The sequence below is a fragment of the Eleutherodactylus coqui genome, chromosome 2, assembly GCF_035609145.1.
Source record: "Eleutherodactylus coqui strain aEleCoq1 chromosome 2, aEleCoq1.hap1, whole genome shotgun sequence".
NCBI lineage: Eukaryota > Metazoa > Chordata > Amphibia > Anura > Eleutherodactylidae > Eleutherodactylus > Eleutherodactylus coqui.
Genome location: NC_089838.1, coordinates 55,814,473 through 55,832,845, shown reverse-complemented (window position 1 = coordinate 55,832,845; position 18,373 = coordinate 55,814,473). Strand labels below are relative to the sequence as shown.

Below are 18,373 nucleotides of genomic sequence, written 5' to 3'. Positions count from 1 at the left end.
ATGTTTTATATTTTTCATCTGAATACTTTATTCCCCCATGGTCTGAAAGAAGTCTTGGAGAAGATCTAGTCTTTGTATTTCAAATTAATCAAATATACTTTTTTAATTAGATTAGATAATTTTAGGTATTTAGTATTGATGCTACTGAATTTTATATATATATATATATATATATGTATATATATATATATATATATATATATATATATATATATATATATGTTTTATAGGTTGATATCTAAAGATGCTTAATATATATATTTTTTTAGATTCCGTATATGGACATATTTGGTATTGTCTTTACAACAATTTAATACACATATTTAAATATTTTCTCCTAGTAATTGGTTTACATATTAATTTATCTTTAACAATTCAATCACACACTCATACCACATGATTACCATTTACAGTAGTAAGCACAAATATGCTCCAGCTTTTTTAAAATTTTTATAGTAGCTACATAAATGTTCATCTAGTTTCCTATCCATCTATTTATATATAACCTACACACCCCCATATATATATTTATACCTATCCTTTTAGTGTTAAATCAATATGAATGAATCATTGTGTTTGATTGTCACCTATTACAAATAACCTTCTACACCACATTGCCAAGGACAATACCACTTAAATATGTGCATACGGGGGCGTGGCCTGGCCGATGGAGAGCTAAGACGTGCCACACTTGTGCTCCGTCTTCCCCACGGCTGAAAACCACCAGCAAAAGGCATCCAAACCTCCCAGCTACACTTATCCCCGACCATGGTGAGGAGAAGAGGAAGCACCAGCATCGGCAGGACCAGAGAGGACGACCCCGGGCCCCTGGACCGCTACATAACCGCCAGAGGAGACCGTCACGGGCGGGAAGGTGAAGGCGGGAGCCGACCCCACATGGAGCTGTCGCGAGAGAGAGAGGGGGGAAGATGCAGAGCCGAAGACGCCGACAGCCGAGCCCACAAAGAAATGCCCCGAGACGGAGAACGCGGCTTCAAACCCCCCCTCCCCGCACACCCAGAGCCTGCACTCGGCCAGCCGGACGACCTGCGCGGCAACAAGATGGCGGAGGAGGAAGCCGAACCGCCACGCCCGAACGCAGCAGCAGCACCAGAAGTCCGCCAGGCGCCCACAACGGCACACACCGGCCCAACGCCGCACAAACCGCACTACTCACCGCCCACCGAGTCCCGCCGGTCACCGCCAATGGAGCCGCAAACCCGGAGAGTCCTGCCGGAAGTGCGGGGCCGGCCGCCATCTTCTCCACCTGAGGCGCCGGAAATGACGGAGGAGCGGGGAGCGAGGCAGCGGAGGTATGAGACGGGAGCCTCCGGCATCCCCCAGCCGCACGGAGAGCCAGCAAAGCAAGGAGGGGTGGGACAAATGAACCCCCATGCATATAATAAGCATGGCGGGGCCCGCAGAGACACAGGCACAGAGGGGACCCACATTAGCCTGCAGGGGCCAAACGACCCATATGAGCCCACAATAGAGGGAGAGGAGGAGTGGGCAGCATCCCCCGTACCCACAATAACAGCCCGAGGAGGCAATGGCACAGGGCCAAGTACTGACCCCAGGCCCGCAGCCAGGAAGGAGCAAAGGGACCCCGACCCCTATGCGGCCCCAGCATCCAGACCAACTGCAGCATATAATGAGAACCCAGAAGACCCAGGCTGGGCCTCTGGAGACCACAGGGACAAAACCCTCACATATGCCAGCATTACCAAAACCCCGCAAAGGCCACAAAAACCGGGTGTGCGATCTCCTACAACAACTAGCGGCCGACCGGGTAGCGGGACCCCCACATATCCCAACAAGCCCCCCGTCGACAACTGGGACTGGAAGTCGCACCTCAGATCTATTCCAACCAAGGGCGACCTTGACAACCTCTTCACTCAATTTGCTTCATCACAAAAATCAGCACTCGACGCCCTACAAAGAGAAATCCAGCAGATAGGACATCGAGTTAGAGAGGCGGAGGAAATGCAAGAACAAATATTCCAACACGTAAATGAACATCGCGGTATCCTATGTGAACATGCTAGCATGATCTCAGAACTCGCTACCCATCTCGACGATATCGAAAACCGCCTTCGGCGCAACAACTTACGGATCAGGGGCTTGAGTGAAGAGATTGACAACAGACACCTAGAGACCTGGGCGCAAAAATGTTTCGGAGAACTTCTGAACAGATCCCCAAGTACACCAATCGAGATTGATAGAATACATAGAGCCCTGGGTCCCAGACAGACAAATCCTGAAAGACCACGAGATGTAGTATGCAGGATACATTTTTATATGGAGAAAGAAGAGATCCTACGCCAAGTCAGATCTAAAGGCCCAATCAAAGACAGGGACAAGGAACTACTGATACCACCCGACCTATCAAGAAGAACACTACAACAACGACGGGTGCTCCGGCCCCTGCTAACAAGCCTGAAAGAACATGACATCACTTATCGTTGGGGGTACCCATTCCAACTAGTGGCCAGCAAGGGTAACGAGACAGCTATATTTAGAACCCTAGGGGACCTCCCCAGATTCCTCACGGCCTTGAAACTTCCAATGGTCTCGCTCCCAGAATGGCAGAAGACGAGTGCCCCGTCACTAACCCCACCTAAAAGCCAATGGCAAACAGTTCAGCCTAGGAGTCGAAGACAGAACAACAAAGGTGGTGCCCAACCACCGCGAGACTCCGCCCCCTAAGAGGCGAAAAGACACCCAGACAAGAGAGACTCTCTTCTTCCTCAGGATTTCAAGAGAACCACAACGAGGACATAGCCCGATGTCACCCCAATCCGTGTACACCTTTCCACGAGACCCTGAGTAGAGACACCGGACGAGGCTGATCCCAGGAGTGGGTTATGGACCGCCGCCACTTGAAAAGAATCAGAGCAACACCCAGGCGCTCACCCACTTCTGAGCCCAAGATACGCACCCAACTTGTCTACTCAGCGTAACCAAGATTCCCAAGAACTGTACCCTTCCCAAGACACCACGCGGGGTCTGCGACCTTCCCCCCCGCAAACACTCATGCGTCCTTTCTCTTCTCTTCCCTATCTTTCCTCTTATCTCTCCTCGTCTTCCCCCCTCCACTTCTTCTAGACCTGGCCCGTTGCATACAATATCAAGATTTGGATGCCCATCATACAATTACTTTTTTCTTCCAGCCACCGTGGGGGAGAGGAGCTGCGTCTGAAAGACTCGACCCGACCCAGCCGTCCCCCCCACTAGGGACCGCAGCAAAATCTTGCTGCAGAAGACGTTAGTCGTTTGAGTTAGTGCACCCTACGCAAGATGCAAATTTGCAATGTTTAAGTTGTTATTTGGTGGATTAATTCTACTCTGTTGTACCTCCCCCCACTTCCCTTCTTGTATGTCCCCCACCCCTACCCACTACCAACTCCAGGTATTATACACAAGGGGATCTATGCCGCAAGTCAACAGATGGCCATCAGTTTGCCTTTCCAGTAAGCCCAGATGGCCCGACTAACAATCTGCTCTTTCAACACAAAAGGGCTTAATTGTCCCAATAAAAGGAACCAGGTGCTGTACAGACTCCACAGGAAACGGGCTATGGTAATAATGTTACAAGAAACGCACTTCCCACGCTCAGGTCCTTCGGACTGCAGCAGAAACAAATATTATCCCATATGGTTCCTTTCCATCCACCCCGAAAATAAAACCTGTGGAGTCTCTATAGCTTTTCACAAATCAGCAGCACCAATGGTACTATCCCAAGAAGGTGACGAGGATGGAAGATACATATTCCTCAAGGTCTCTATCAACAGTAAAATATATACGTTTGCTAATCTGTTTTTCCCCAATCAAGGTCAGGTGGGCTTCGCCACCAGAGCTCTCCGGGGCCTCTCGGACTTCACAGACGGGTCTCCGGTCATACTGGGCGGCGACTTTAATATGTGCATGGACCCCCGGATGGACTCCTTAACGGGACGCTCCGCACTTTCAAGAACAGCCATTCGTAAGGTTCAGAAAACTCTCGTGAGCATGGACCTGATAGACCTCTGGCGCATTCTCCACCCGGATAAGCGAGACTAGAGTTTCCACTCCGCGGCACATAATTCGTACAGCAGGATCGACTACATATTCATCTCACATAGCTTACTCGATGGGGACCCCCAGTGCTCCTTGGATATCCTGCTTTGGTCTGATCACTCACCGGTGTTTGCATCCTTGGGCCCGGGGGACACAGAGCCGAGGACGCTCACGTGGCGACTAAACGACAACTTAGGGACGTCGTCTACATGACAGACGTCAAAAACACGATCACAAACTTTAAGATAGAGCACGAATCAGACCCCACACCCGCCCCGCTAAAGTGGGAAGCATTGAAATGTGTGCTGAGAGGAGTATTCATTTCACACGGGGCTAGGCTTAAGAAAGAACAAACGGCTAGGCTCTCCAAACTGATAAAAGACCTCCACCAAAAAGAACTGACAAATAAGACCCTTCCGTCCGCCACCCTGCAAGCAGAACTCTCAGAGACCCGACACAAAATTCTAGACATTCTCAACCAAAAAGTTCTCTGTAGAAGAGACAACTCAAAGCGGGTTACTATGAATACGGGGATAAAAGCGTCAGGTGGCTAGCCAGAGCTCTACACCCCAAGCAGTCCCATCCACACATACACTCCATAAATTCAGCTGAGGGTAGGCGAATCCACACCCCAAAGGAAATTTCGGAGGAATTCCATAAGTATTACTCCAAACTATACAGTATACCCGAGACAAGAGCCACCCCCAACAAACAACACGCACAATCGCTTGAACAGTACCTAGAGCAATATGTCCCGAGACGACTTACATCAGAAGAAGCCGGGGACCTAGACAGGGACTTCGAAGCGGAGGAGCTCACAAAAGTCTTAGCGGATACCAAGCCAGGGAAGAGCCCAGGTCCGGACAGGTACTCCGAGATTCTACAAGGCATGCGGAGACTGGGTCTCGGACCTACTACTGCAGTCTTTTAACTCAGTCTCTCGGGGGTGCCCGTTCCCTCCGCAGACACTACAAGCCCACATAGTTTTGATACCCAAACCTGGGAAAGACCCCTTGTCTTGCGGCAGCTACCGCCCAATATTCCTAATCAATTGTGACATAAAAAGCTTCTCAAAAATATTAGCAAATAGACTAAACCCCTCGATCCTGCAGCTCATCCATAATGACCAAGTTAGATTTGTCCCCGGGAGGGAGGCAAGGGACAACTCCACTAGAACCCTGTCTCTGATAGACTGGGCCAAAAAAAAAGGTGTCCCACTCTGTCTGCTCTCTGTCGACGCCGAAAAAGTGTTCAACAGAATTAGTTGGAGATTTCTGGAAGCCACCCTTTGGAAACTGGGGATGGAGCCTAGGGCACTGTCCTGGATCCTGGCACTATATTGTAGCCCCTCGGCCCGGATCAGGGTAAATAGTAACCTGTCCAACCCCTTTGAGATTAAGAATGGTACGAGACAGGGGTGTCCCCTATCCCCAATTTTGTACATATTGGTGATGGAGACCCTCGCCAACGCCATAAGAAATAACTCCTCAATAAAATGGATACAGGTCGGACAGGTCGAACATAAAGTGGCACTCTTCGCGGACGACCTCCTGGTGTACGTCACCAACCCCAGAGTGGGCCTTCCCAATATTATTTAGGAATTTGCCGTTTTCGGTAAACTCAGTAACTATAAAGTGAACTCGCAAAAATCTGTGATACTTAATATCTCACTACCCCAGGGGGTCGTCGCAGACCTGTCTTCAAAATTCCCCTTCCTCTGTAAGCGAGTTTCAATCAAATATCTAGGGATAGAGATCCCAACAGACCCGACTGCGATCTACGACCTTAATTATTAACCTCTCCTAGCAACTCTTTAAAAAGACCTAGAGAAGTGGGGAGGAATACCACTATTGTGGTTTGGTAGGATGAATGCGATCAAAATGGATATCCTCCCCAGGGTCCTATACACCTTCCAGACCGCACCATGCAACCCCCCAAAAGCTGTCTTTGATAAGATACGTAGCCAAATTCTCCAATTCATATGGAAGGGGGGATCCAGGAGACTTAGCCACAAGAGCCTAATCAAACAAAAAGAAAAGGGCGGAGCGGGACTCCCCGACCTGCGCCTTTACCACAAGGCGACAATAGGGACCCTCATATTAGACCTCTTCCACCATCGTACAGACAAACAGTGGGTACAAATAGAGAACGCAAGTAACAACTTCGAAACACGAGGGGCGTTCTGGGTCCCGGGGTGGATGAAACAAGAGAGACAGACGACCTCGACCCTAATGAATTCACTCTTGGGGGCTTGGCAAGGGGGGTGCAGGGTGTCGGTACCAGGGCTCCTCATTCCACTCGTGGGAAACCCACAACTCCCAGCAACACAGCACACACGCAACCTGGGGTTCTTGCCACACAGAGTAGAAGCTAGGGTAGGGGAGGTGTTGGAGTCTGGGAGTCTACGGGACATGGTAGATATGAGGGGGACGTCGGAACGTCGGGGTTGGAACATCAGCCTAACCCCCTTCGAAAGGTTATGCTGTGCATCAGAGACACCCAGACATATGGTTTTGCTGCTCTACAACCAATTACTAGACGAAAAACTAGATGTCCACCGCCCCAGGTGGCTGGGGGCTTGGGAGGAGGCGTTGGGCCGACCAGTCCCCGGAGAGCTCTGGTCCAAAGCATTCCAGTATACCCATAAGATGTCCATCGCGAGCAGACTCCAGGAGCTAAACTTTAAAATCTTATCCAGATGGTATTTGACCCCAGAAAGGCTACACACCATCTTTCCTTCGACCCCGAACATCTGCTGGCGTTGTAAGGCCGAGGCGGGCACGATGCTCCATATATGGTGGTGTGAAGGTATATATATATATTGCCATATGTTCTTTATACTTTTATACCTATATGCAAGTTTTATTCAATTCCAAATGAGAAAAAACTTAAATGTCACCTTACATCAGATATCCCAAGGCTTTGCAAGAAGATGTTCTAGAAATTCAGAGAAGATACCGAACCAGACGCAAGGACGCATGTACTTGGCTGTTTTCCCAGAAGCCCATATCAAGATGTTCAACCATGTACATAATTTTCACTGTCTCAGGCCAGAAAACCGGACTGCCCATATATGGTTATAAGCCCATCACCCCCTAGTGGTGAGAGGGCAGAGGGTATAAGATCTCATGTAATCTGTAATAAAGCGCGCAGTTTTTTCTCCCGTGTGAGAAACTATACCAGACCTCTGTGTGGTGTCTATTCTTACGGCCGGCAACGGGGCAAGTGGGGTGGGCCCGATTGGTGCTGTACTTAGAATTTTAACCCTCATAAATGGCGCAACCAACTGGGGCGGTAAAATCGGAGCTTACAGCGCAATTCACCCGGATCCACGCCACTGAGAAACCGTCCTGCTGCAAACCGAGCCTGATCAACTCACTTAGAACTCCAGGTAAGACAAACATATATTTATGTTGTGTTTTACACTGCGAGTCTTGCAGCAGGAGGGACTATCTGTGGTTTGTGACCGGACGGGTTGGGTTAAGAGTTCTACACGGTAACTCGTGTGGGCTCCGGGTTTGCCGTCATGGACCACTGACCGTGATATGCGCACCAATCGGTCACCCGGAAACTAGTCTGTAGTCTATTTGTACTTTGAAGTCCGTAGCGTTTTAGCGATAGTGGAGATTGTTTGTTGTATCTGCAGAGTTTTTTTCTCTTACTTTTTATTTTGTCTCATAGAAGAAGGGACCCTCGGGTTTAGTTTAGTTAGTTAATGGTTTAGCTGAGGAGGAGACGCACTCTATGAGAAGTCTCATAGAAATAGGGACTCTCGGTTGTTTTGCCTTATATATGGGGCTAGCGATTTGATTTCAGAGAGATGCATTTTATGCGGCTGGTTCCATAAGGAGAAGGGACCCTCGGTTGTCTGCTGGTATATAAGGGGCTGACAATTTGAGAATTAAGAGGGATGCATTCTATGGAGCGTGTTATTTTTATTGTTGTGTTTGTTGTAATATGCGTAAGACCTTATTAAAGAAGATAGAGCCCCTCAAGGGCTGCCGCCGTGTGGATGAATTTGTAGAATGTAACAAAACTCTAATGAAAATGTGTGACACCGACCCGCACGGCAGATTACAAAATGGTGTCTGGGAGGGAGGTCTTTAGGACCCAGAGGTGCCTTGGAAGACCAAGGTTTGCTAGAAGCAGAGAGACAGTCAGAGAAAGTTACGTATACACATTATTTGTTTAAGAAAGTATCCGTAAGTGAAATGTTGAAAAGTACAGTAAGTGATCAAGAGGGCGTCAGGAGAGTGTCTATTGAAAGTTATATTGGCAGTTAGGTAGGGGAGAGAAGTATGAGTAGCAAGCAAGTCGATAAGAAAGTTACAATGCATATGATTTTTTTTTGGCAAAGAGAGATGGAAATGTGTATAATACAAGATAGATAATAGATAATATGTATAATCCATACTAGGTGGATATATGTGTGTATATATATATATATACACTGTATGTGCAAATAGTTAACAGCTTGCTTTTAGGGGAGAAGAGTCTGTTGACATGTAGCTGCAAAGTCTGTGTAGCCTTCCAAGGTCGGAAGATAACAGCGAGAGAGAAAATGTAATAACAACCTTGGTTAATATCTTGGCTTGCTTACAATGAATTGAAATGAATTTAATTAGTTATACTGTCTTAGTAGGCAGGAAATATAGTAATTTCTAAAACATATATTCTTACTTATACAGGGGTTGAAAATGAATGTTGCAAGGTCCCAGCATATGTGTTAATTATGATTTCAAAATGCAGGCAATAGTTTAAACTAAAACTTATTCAGTCTGTGTTCCATATTCGCGGAGAGATAACGGTTTGTTTTAAAAAAGGGTGGGGGCTTTCAGAATTCACTCCAAATTCAGGGTCACAGAAACTAAATACTTCAGTGTTTAATACAGCATATAATAGCTTCAGTAGATAAGAAAGATAGAATATTTCAGTCACTCAGCAAACTTTTTCACATAATTTGTCAAAGATAGCGCTCATTCACAATCTCATCTCAATAGAATAATGTACTTTATAAAAATTATAGCACTCACCTCGGTGTTTTTCAGCTGATGTATGTATGTTTGTCAAACTTTTTTTGTCCGTGCATCTGTGTGGACTGGTACACCTTCAATGGGGGGTGACGGAGCAAACTTGAGCGCATGGATGGATGAGAGTTAGTGACCCGTGTTTGGGCTGCGTGGAATGTGTGATGCAGATAATTGACTAGGGATGGAGGTCCTCCCCATGCATGGGACTTTGCTTGGTTGAGATGTGGACGTGTGGACGGTTGAGCTGAAATGGAGCTGAGAAGACGGACGCAATGTGCCAATATCGAAGGGGTGGAGCTAGATGATGTAATAGTACGTAATAATGTTTCATCCCTCCTCTTGTCCGAGGGAGGGGGTGAGGATTTTGAGCAACTAGTTGTTTTTTTTTCTGTTTTTTTTTTTTTTTCTCCTGTCTGAAATTTGATAAAGATATTGCAGGCAGGAACAGACTAATAATGAATTCACTTAAAGGGATATCACATTTCAAATATTAGTAGAGGTTTTGTAGATTATTCTGCCCCGATGTAACTCATGTTTCTGCTATTGGTGTTAACATTTTACAGGCCTTATCTGCTTCCATCAAATCTTTTTACAATGTGGTACTAACTTAAACCCGGCTACTATTGTTCCAATTGCGTACCCTGGTTTAAAGGGGGGGAGGAGAAGGCATAGGTGATCTAGGTATTGCAAGTCAGCCATTTTTAAATTCAGCCATTTTTAAATTTTTTGCAAGCCATTTTTAATTTTTTAATTTTTTGCAACAAGATTCTGATCTTTTTGAAATAGAATATCAGCCTGATTGTCTAGCAGTGATGCAACAAGAAAATTTAAGTTTTAAAAAGTTACTGAAAGCCCTTGTTAATAATGCATATTTTGAGTTGTTTTTTATAGATGGTACCAGGGGTGATGGACGACTCCACACTGGATATACGGTGGTTACACAACAAGATGTCCTAAAAAGCAGAATGTCTCCGCATGTCGCAGCACAAGAAGCGGAACTAAAAGCACTCACAGAGGCGTGTGGAGTGGCCACAGGTAAGACGGCAAACATTTACACTGACTCCCGGTATGCATTTGGCATAGCTCATGATTACGGCCCAACATGGAAGGCCAGACAGTTTTTTACCTCAGCAGGACAGCCAATTAAGAATGATGCAATGGTGCAGAGTCTCATGGAGGCCCTACTTCTACCTGACAAGGTGGAAAGCTCACACCAATTCCTACACCGGAGAAGCAAGAGGCAATGCCATCACAGACCAAACAGCAAAAGCAGCGGCCCTCAAGCCGTGGAAGAAAGAAGAAAAGAAGAATTTAACAATAATTTTGGACTTTGACTACACTTGGACTTTGATAAAAATCTTGGACTTTGATAATAATTTTGGACTTTGATTTGAACTTGGACTTTGATAAAAATATTGGCCTTTGATATGCTAAAGACTTTACAGTTACGAGCCAGCAAGGAAGAAAAGACAAATGGACTAAAAAGGGACGGCGTATGGTGAACAGTCAACAGAACTTGCTTACCATAGTCCCTGTGCCTCATGATGGCCCAGCTGATGCACGGAAAGACACACCTCTCGAAGCAGCAATGATGACGACGCTTGAACAAGGACGGGTGGCTCCTTGGTTTTCTGTAGCTGCTGCATCATTTGTCCAATTTTGCATGATCTTTGCCGTAAAGCAACAGGGCAGAAGTAAATTTGCCACATCACACTTGCCTAGACCACTCTACGCATTTCAGGGATTGCAAATTGGCTACACTCAGCTCCTACTTGTTGGGAAGCATGAATATGTGCTTGTTGTTGATTTCTTTTCAGGTTGGAGACCTACTCTGTTACCAAAATAAATAAGCAGGTAACCGCACAGAAGCTCATGAATGAGGTAATCCGCAGATATGGGGTACCGGAAGTGATTGAGTCAAACAAAGGTACACACTGCGCAGGTGAAATAATGCAACACATGTCTGTTTTGGGTATATTCCAGGCTTTTCACACACCCTATCATCCACAGAGTAGTGGGAAAGTAGATACAAAAGACAATGGAGGAAATGGGAAAATTTTGAATTGAGTGTCTCCCATTAGTTTTTCTTTTTCTTAGGAGGGTACAAGCCACAGTAGCTAAGTTTGGGGAATGATTTTCTTGTTAATGTTGTCATAGGCCTCTCTAAGGAATTGTTAGTAATGTATTCTGTAGTCTCTGCTTTTCTCTCAGGTCCTACAGATGAGTGTCACAATCTGAAACCAGGTGACAGGGTCTATGTGAAAAAGTTTGAGAGAGAAACCCGGTTTAAAAGTCCTTACCAGATGTTGTTCACCACCCCAACTGCAGTCAAGCTCAAAGGAAAGCCCACTTGGATGCACACTTCGCACTGAAAAAACTAATGATCCTGCATATCCTTTACATGCTATAATGTGGTACAATTCCTCTAACACACACCTTTGACTACTGTACACTAGCCCCCTGTTTCAGAACAAAATTAATACAATCACATGTGCAATATGAATCCTACACTGAGGGTGAGAATCTAACACCGCATCGTGCTAAGAGAGAAGTTAACGTTCAAGGTGGTAATTTTGATCCACATGTATACATAGATGCAATAGGAGGGCCAAGGGGGTAGCCAGATGAATTTAATTCTAGAGATCAGGTTAAAACAGGTTTTGAGTCCTTATTTTCTATTGTCACTGTTAATAATAATGTAGATTGGATGAATTATATCTATTACAATCAGCAGAGGTTTGTAAACTACACCAGAGATGCTTTGCAAGGGTTAATTGACCAGTTAGGGCCCACTGCATCCATGGCGTTCCAAAATAGAGTGGCCCTGGATATGATTTTAGCAGAAAGAGGTGGGATATGTAATTTCCTGTTTGTGTATTATCCCTTTTATGTGACCAAAATTTCCCTTGTTTGAAAAAAGATGAAGAGCCAGTTCCGATAATGGCAACCACGTATGTTACCAGAAGAATGGAGAGATGGACTAGTACTGTGTCTGCCTCAGTCTCATAAGATGGACTGTCAGTGGACTTCCCATTTGCCTAGGGAAAGTGCAGAAGACCTTAGGTTCCGGCGAGGGCACACCCTGTGGGGTGTTAACTTGTACAGATAGAGGGTATGGAGGCCCGGAAATAAGCCCAGGGAATCCATGGCCTCCTTCTGAGGTGAGGTAGGGATCCCTCCCTTTTAGGAGTAGGGACTTACGGGCAGTGGAGAAACCCTGACGCAAGGGAGAGACGACCGAGGAAGAGTGCAAGGTCTGATGCTTGATCTCCATATTAAGTTTTTTAGGGGGGTTTGTGAGGGTATATATATATATTGCCATATGTTCTTTATACTTTTATACCTATATGCAAGTTTTATTCAATTCCAAATGAGAAAAAACTTAAATGTCACCTTACATCAGATATCCCAAGGCTTTGCAAGAAGATGTTCTAGAAATTCAGAGAAGATACCGAACCAGACGCAAGGACGCATGTACTTGGCTGTTTTCCCAGAAGCCCATATCAAGATGTTCAACCATGTACATAATTTTCACTGTCTCAGGCCAGAAAACCGGACTGCCCATATATGGTTATAAGCCCATCACCCCCTAGTGGTGAGAGGGCAGAGGGTATAAGATCTCATGTAATCTGTAATAAAGCGCGCAGTTTTTTCTCCCGTGTGAGAAACTATACCAGACCTCTGTGTGGTGTCTATTCTTACAGCCGGCAACGGGGCAAGTGGGGTGGGCCCGATTGGTGCTGTACTTAGAATTTTAACCCTCATAGTGGGAATGCTCCATGGTTGCACCCATCTGGCAGGATATGAAGAACCTTTACGAGATCACTTGCAGAGAATCCCTGACCATGACTCCGGAGCTGGCACTTCTGTCCATTGCCACCAACACCTTGTCCATCAGGAAAGGCCTCCTAAAATTTTTCATCCTGGCAACTCACCTGACAATCCCTAGGTTCTGGAAACAGAACAAAGAGGTTCCCAGGTGTGCATGGGTGGGGGCGATGGACGAAATAGCTCGGATGGAGAGACTGAGGCTAACCGACGACCCACTGGGTTACGACAACTTCTACAAGACCTGGGCACTGTGGATAGACATACGGGACTCGCCCCGATTCGCTAGATGGCTTCAGACTGGTTCATGCTCATAAAGTGAGCCGGGTCAAAACAGTATCAACACTTACACCACCGAACCTGATACCTGGATTTATCCCCCCCCCCCCCCTCAAGCCCCCCCTACTTCACCCTCCCCCTCCTCCCCTTCCCTCCTGTTATTGTTCGTTTTAAAACAAATTTCAAGCAAGACGTGTTTTCCGTGCATACAAGAACCTTATTGATTGTACATACAAGGAGTCATTTACGTTTGGTACCTGGATATCAAGGGCATCTCCTCACTGTAACAGTTTTGCTTTATTGTTAAAACCCAATAAAAAATCTATTGAACTAAATATGTGCATACTATGAATAGGAGATTGACAAAATGCCTAGCAACGAAAAGCTCTGTTTAATAGAGTGTCAATTGTCTACTATTGATAAAGTTGTCTGTTTTTTGAAGATGTAATGAGAGATTCAGTGCCGATTTGTATGCTGACGTCACCACGCTCCTTAATGGAACGCACGTTGCGGTCCAAATACATTGCACATGATCACGTGACACCTGATGAGTGCCTTACGTCCCAGTATAGGGGGAACTGACGGACACGTGGAGCTGACAGACATGTGGAAGAGATGCTGTACACGGTACCTAATTACTTTAACTATATATATATATACACACACACACATATATACACACACACACACACACACGAGTGTACTATACATCTATATATATAAAGACGAAAGCCCTTACTGACTCACTCACTCACTGACTCACTCACTGACTGACTGACTCGCCAAAAGTTCTCCAACTTCTCTATGTCGTAGAAACACGAATTTTGGCGCAAGCATAGATTATCTCCAAAATAGGAAAATTAATTGGGTCCCCACTCGATTATTCAAATCTAGCGCAAAAGAATTGGCGTCCAAATTTAACGTACATAATCTAAATCTCTCACTTCCCAATGTCATAAAAACTTAAAATTTGGCACGCGCATTGAATATGTCATAAATAGGAAAAGTTAATGGGTTCCAACTTGATTATTCAATTCTATGCGCAAAAGAATTAGCGTCCAAATTTTACGTACGGAATGTATTTTTCTCACTTTCCGGTGTCATAGAAACGTGATATTTGGCACGAGCATTGATTATGTCATAAATAGGAAAAGGTAATGGGTCCCAACTCGATTATTCAATTCTATGCGCAAAAGAATTAGCGTCCAAATTTTACGTGCGGAATATAATTTCTTCACTTTCCGGTGTCATAGAAACAGGAAATTTGGCAAGAGCATTGATTATGTCATAAATAGGAAGATCTAATGGGTCCCAACTCCATTATTCAATTCTATGCGCAAAAGAATTAGCGTCCAAATTTTACGTACGGAATGTAATTTTCTCACTTTCCGGTGTCATAGAAACGGGAAATTTGGCACGAGCATTGATTATGTCATACATAGGAAAAGCTAATGGGTCCCAACTCGATTATTCAATTCTAGCGCAAAAGAATTGGCGTCGAAATTTTACGTACGGAATGTAATTTTTTCATTTTCCGGTGTCATAGAAACGGGAAATTTGGCACGAGTATTGATTATGTCATACATAGGAAAAGCTAATGGGTCCCAACTCGATAATTCAATTCTAGCGCAAAAGAATTGGCGTCAAAATTTTACGTGCAGAATGTAATTTTTCACTTTCTGGTGTCATAGAAACTTGAAATTTGGCACAGGCATTGATTATGTCATAAATAGGAAAAGCTAATGGGTCCCAACTAGAGATGAGCGAACGTACTCGTCCGAGCTTGATGCTCGGGCGAATATTAGGGTGTTCGGGATGCTCGTTACTCTTAACGAGTACCACGCGGTGTTCGGGTTACTTTCACTTGTATCTCTGAGACGTTAGCGCGCTTTTCTGGCCAATAGAAAGACAGGGAAGGCATTACAACTTCCCCCTGCAACGTTCAAGCCCTATACCACCCCCCTGCTGTGAGTGGCTGTCGAGATTAGATGTCACCCGAGTATTGAAATCTGCCCCTCCCGCGGCTCGCTACGGATGCATTCTGACATTAGTTCAGGGAAAGTGCTATCGTGTTGGAGCTGCTATAGGGAGAGTGTTAGGAGTTATTATAGGCTTCAAGAACCCCAACGGTCCTTCTAAAGGCCATAAATCTTCTGTATATGCGCTCAATGGGGCCGGCGGCAGCAGCGCCGACCCCATTGAGAACATATAGAAGACAAATCCTTCTTTTCTGCCACAGCTGTAACAGCTGTGGCAGAGAAGAACGATGTTTGCCCATTTAATTCAATGGAGCGGCAATACAGCCGCTCCATTGAAAGCAATGGGCTGCCGGCGTGCGCGGGGTGAATTGTCGGGAAGGGGTTAAATATATAACCCCTTCCCTGCAATTCATCCAGAAATGTGTAAAAATAAAAATATATACCGGCGTATAAGGCGACGGGGCGTATAAGACGACCCCCCAACTGTCACCTTATACGCCGGTAATATAGCGGAGCAAAGAATAAAAAGCATTACTTACTTCTTCAGACGATCTGCGGCGCTGCTGCAGGATGTCGCTCCCTCCTGGTCCACGGCAGACTATAGCTTTCTCTACGAAAGGCTTGAAATCCCTGCCTCCAGAAAGACATGTGCCTTCAGCCAATCACAGCCAATAACAATGATGTCATTGAATGGCTGTGATTGGCTGTGGTTCTGGAGGCGGGGATTTCAAGCCTTTCGTAGAGAAAGCAATAGTCTGCTGTGGACCAGGAGGGAGCGACATCCTGCAGCAGCGCCGCAGATCGTCTGAAGAAGTAAGTAATGCTTTTTATTCTTTGCTCCGCTATATTACCGGCATATAAGGTGACAGTTGGGGGGTCGTCTTATACGCCCCGTCGCCTTATACGCCGGTATATATTTTTATTTTTACACGTTTCTGGATGAATTGCAGGGAAGGGGTTATATATTTAACCCCTTCCCGACAATTCACCCCGCGCACGCCGGCAGCCCATTGCTTTCAATGGAGCGGCTGTATTGCCGCTCCATTGAATTCAATGGGCAAACATCGTTCTTCTCTGCTACAGCTGTTACAGCTATGGCAGAGGAGAACGATCTTTACGCTGACAGTGCGGGGGGGGGGGGGGCACTCTTGCCGCTATTGTGGCTTAATAGTGGGACCTGGGAACTTGAGATGCAGCCCACCATGTAGCCCCTCGCCTGCCCTATCCATCACTGTGTCGTTCCCATCACTTTCTTGAATTGCCCAGATTTTCACACATGAAAACCTTAGCGAGCATCGGCGAAATACAAAAATGCTCCGGTCGCCCATTGACTTCAATGGGGTTCGTTACTCGAAACGAACCCTCGAGCATCGCGGGAATTTCGTTCCGAGTAACGAGCACCCGAGCATTTTGGTGCTCGCTCATCTCTAGTCCCAACTCGATTATTCAATTCTAGTGCAAAAGAATTGGCGTCGAAATTTTACGTGCGGAAGGTAAGTTTTTCACTTTCCGGTGTCATAGAAACAGGAAATTTGGCACGAGCATTGATTATGTCATAAATAGGAAAAGCTAATGGGTCCCAACTCCATTATTCAATTTTATGCGCAAAAGAATTAGCGTCCAAATTTTTTGTGCGGAATGTAATTTTTTCCCTTTACGGTGTCATAGAAACGTGAAATTTGGCACGAGCATTGATTATGTCATAAATAGGAAAAGTTCATAGTTCCCAACTCGATTATTCAATTCTAGCGCAAAAGAATTGGAGTCGAAATTTTACGTACATAATGTTTTTTTTTCACTTTCCGGTGTCATAGAAACGGGAAATTTGGCACGAGTATTGATTATGTCATACATAGGAAAAGCTAATGGGTCCCAACTCCATTATTCAATTCTATGCGCAAAAGAATTAGCGTCCAAATTTTACGTACGGAATGTAATTTTTTCACTTTCCGGTGTCATAGAAACGTGAAATTTGGCACAAGCATTGATTATGTCATAAATAGAAAACGCTAATGGGTCCCAACTCGATTATTCAATTCTAGCGCAAAAGAATTGGCATCAAAATTTTACGTGCGGAATGTAATTTTTTCACTTTCCGGTGTCATAGAAACGGGAAATTTGGCACGAGCATTGATTATGTCATAAACAGGAAAAGCTAATGGGTCTCAACTCGATTATTCAATTCTAAGCGCAAAAGAATTAGTGTCCAAATTTTACGTATGTAATCTAATTCTCTCACTTCCTGATGTCATTTTATATAAAGGAAACGTCGCATGGTTACCTCCCCGTGGTATTTCCTGGGTAACGCAGAGAACTATGCAAAATGGTGAACATATTTTTTTTCCTCAGTATCTCTTAAGTAACCACGACTTCATAAGATTTTCCGTGTGAACACCAGATAAACACCAGTACCAAATTAACTCGGGCGAAGCCGGGTATATCAGCTAGTACCTTATATGCTTAAAAAAGGCTCACCTATGTACCGAAACACGTTGCATTAAATGTGTATTCCTTTTGAATAAAGTACCAGTGAATATATTGTGGCTTAGACAACCTCCCTCCCGCAGGACCTGGACGTGTTATTACATGGCTGTTCTGGATTAGGGGTGCACTCATCTGAGTCACCCCAGTGAAGTAAATGGTCCACAATGTATCAATTTTTAGTTTACAACCTGGAGAGCTGGGTGTTCTTTCTAGGCTCTGACCTATGCTGTACTATTGTTGCTTCTATTCTCCGATACATCTTTTTATGTTCGGATTCCCATTGATGCTCTTCATGACAGGATGTCCTAAGCACCAGTGTGTGTGAACTATATTCCTTGCACATCGTGGGCGTACTAGAGCACGTGTACTAGAGCAGAGTGACTCTGGTACGCCGAGGTGAGTCAACCCATATTTTAATTACCTAGACACATAGTGTTACACTCATTCGGAGCTACTTCTCACTCCACGTGATCTCTGGGGCACACCCTTACTAATCTTGAAATTCTCTGAAAATATAGGATTGCACCAAAAGGCAACTTCTTCTTCAATGTTCTCACTATCATTAGAAACTATTATTTAGTACTTGGGGGTTGCTGTAACAATGAGACTAGCTTTCAAATATCTTGAAGATAATGAACTCAACCATCAAATAGAACTCCTAAAGAAAAAGCGCAGTATGGGAAATATGAACCAAAAAAGGCACATAATGATTTTCTG

At 45.1% G+C, this 18,373-nt stretch overlaps 1 protein-coding gene across 1 annotated transcript in view; it reads right to left on the bottom strand.

Moving 5' to 3' along the window:
* JADE2 (jade family PHD finger 2) overlaps positions 1–18,373 on the bottom strand; it is a 1,098,400-nt gene that overhangs the window by 290,460 nt on the left and 789,567 nt on the right. The gene's annotated exons all lie outside the window — the stretch shown is intronic.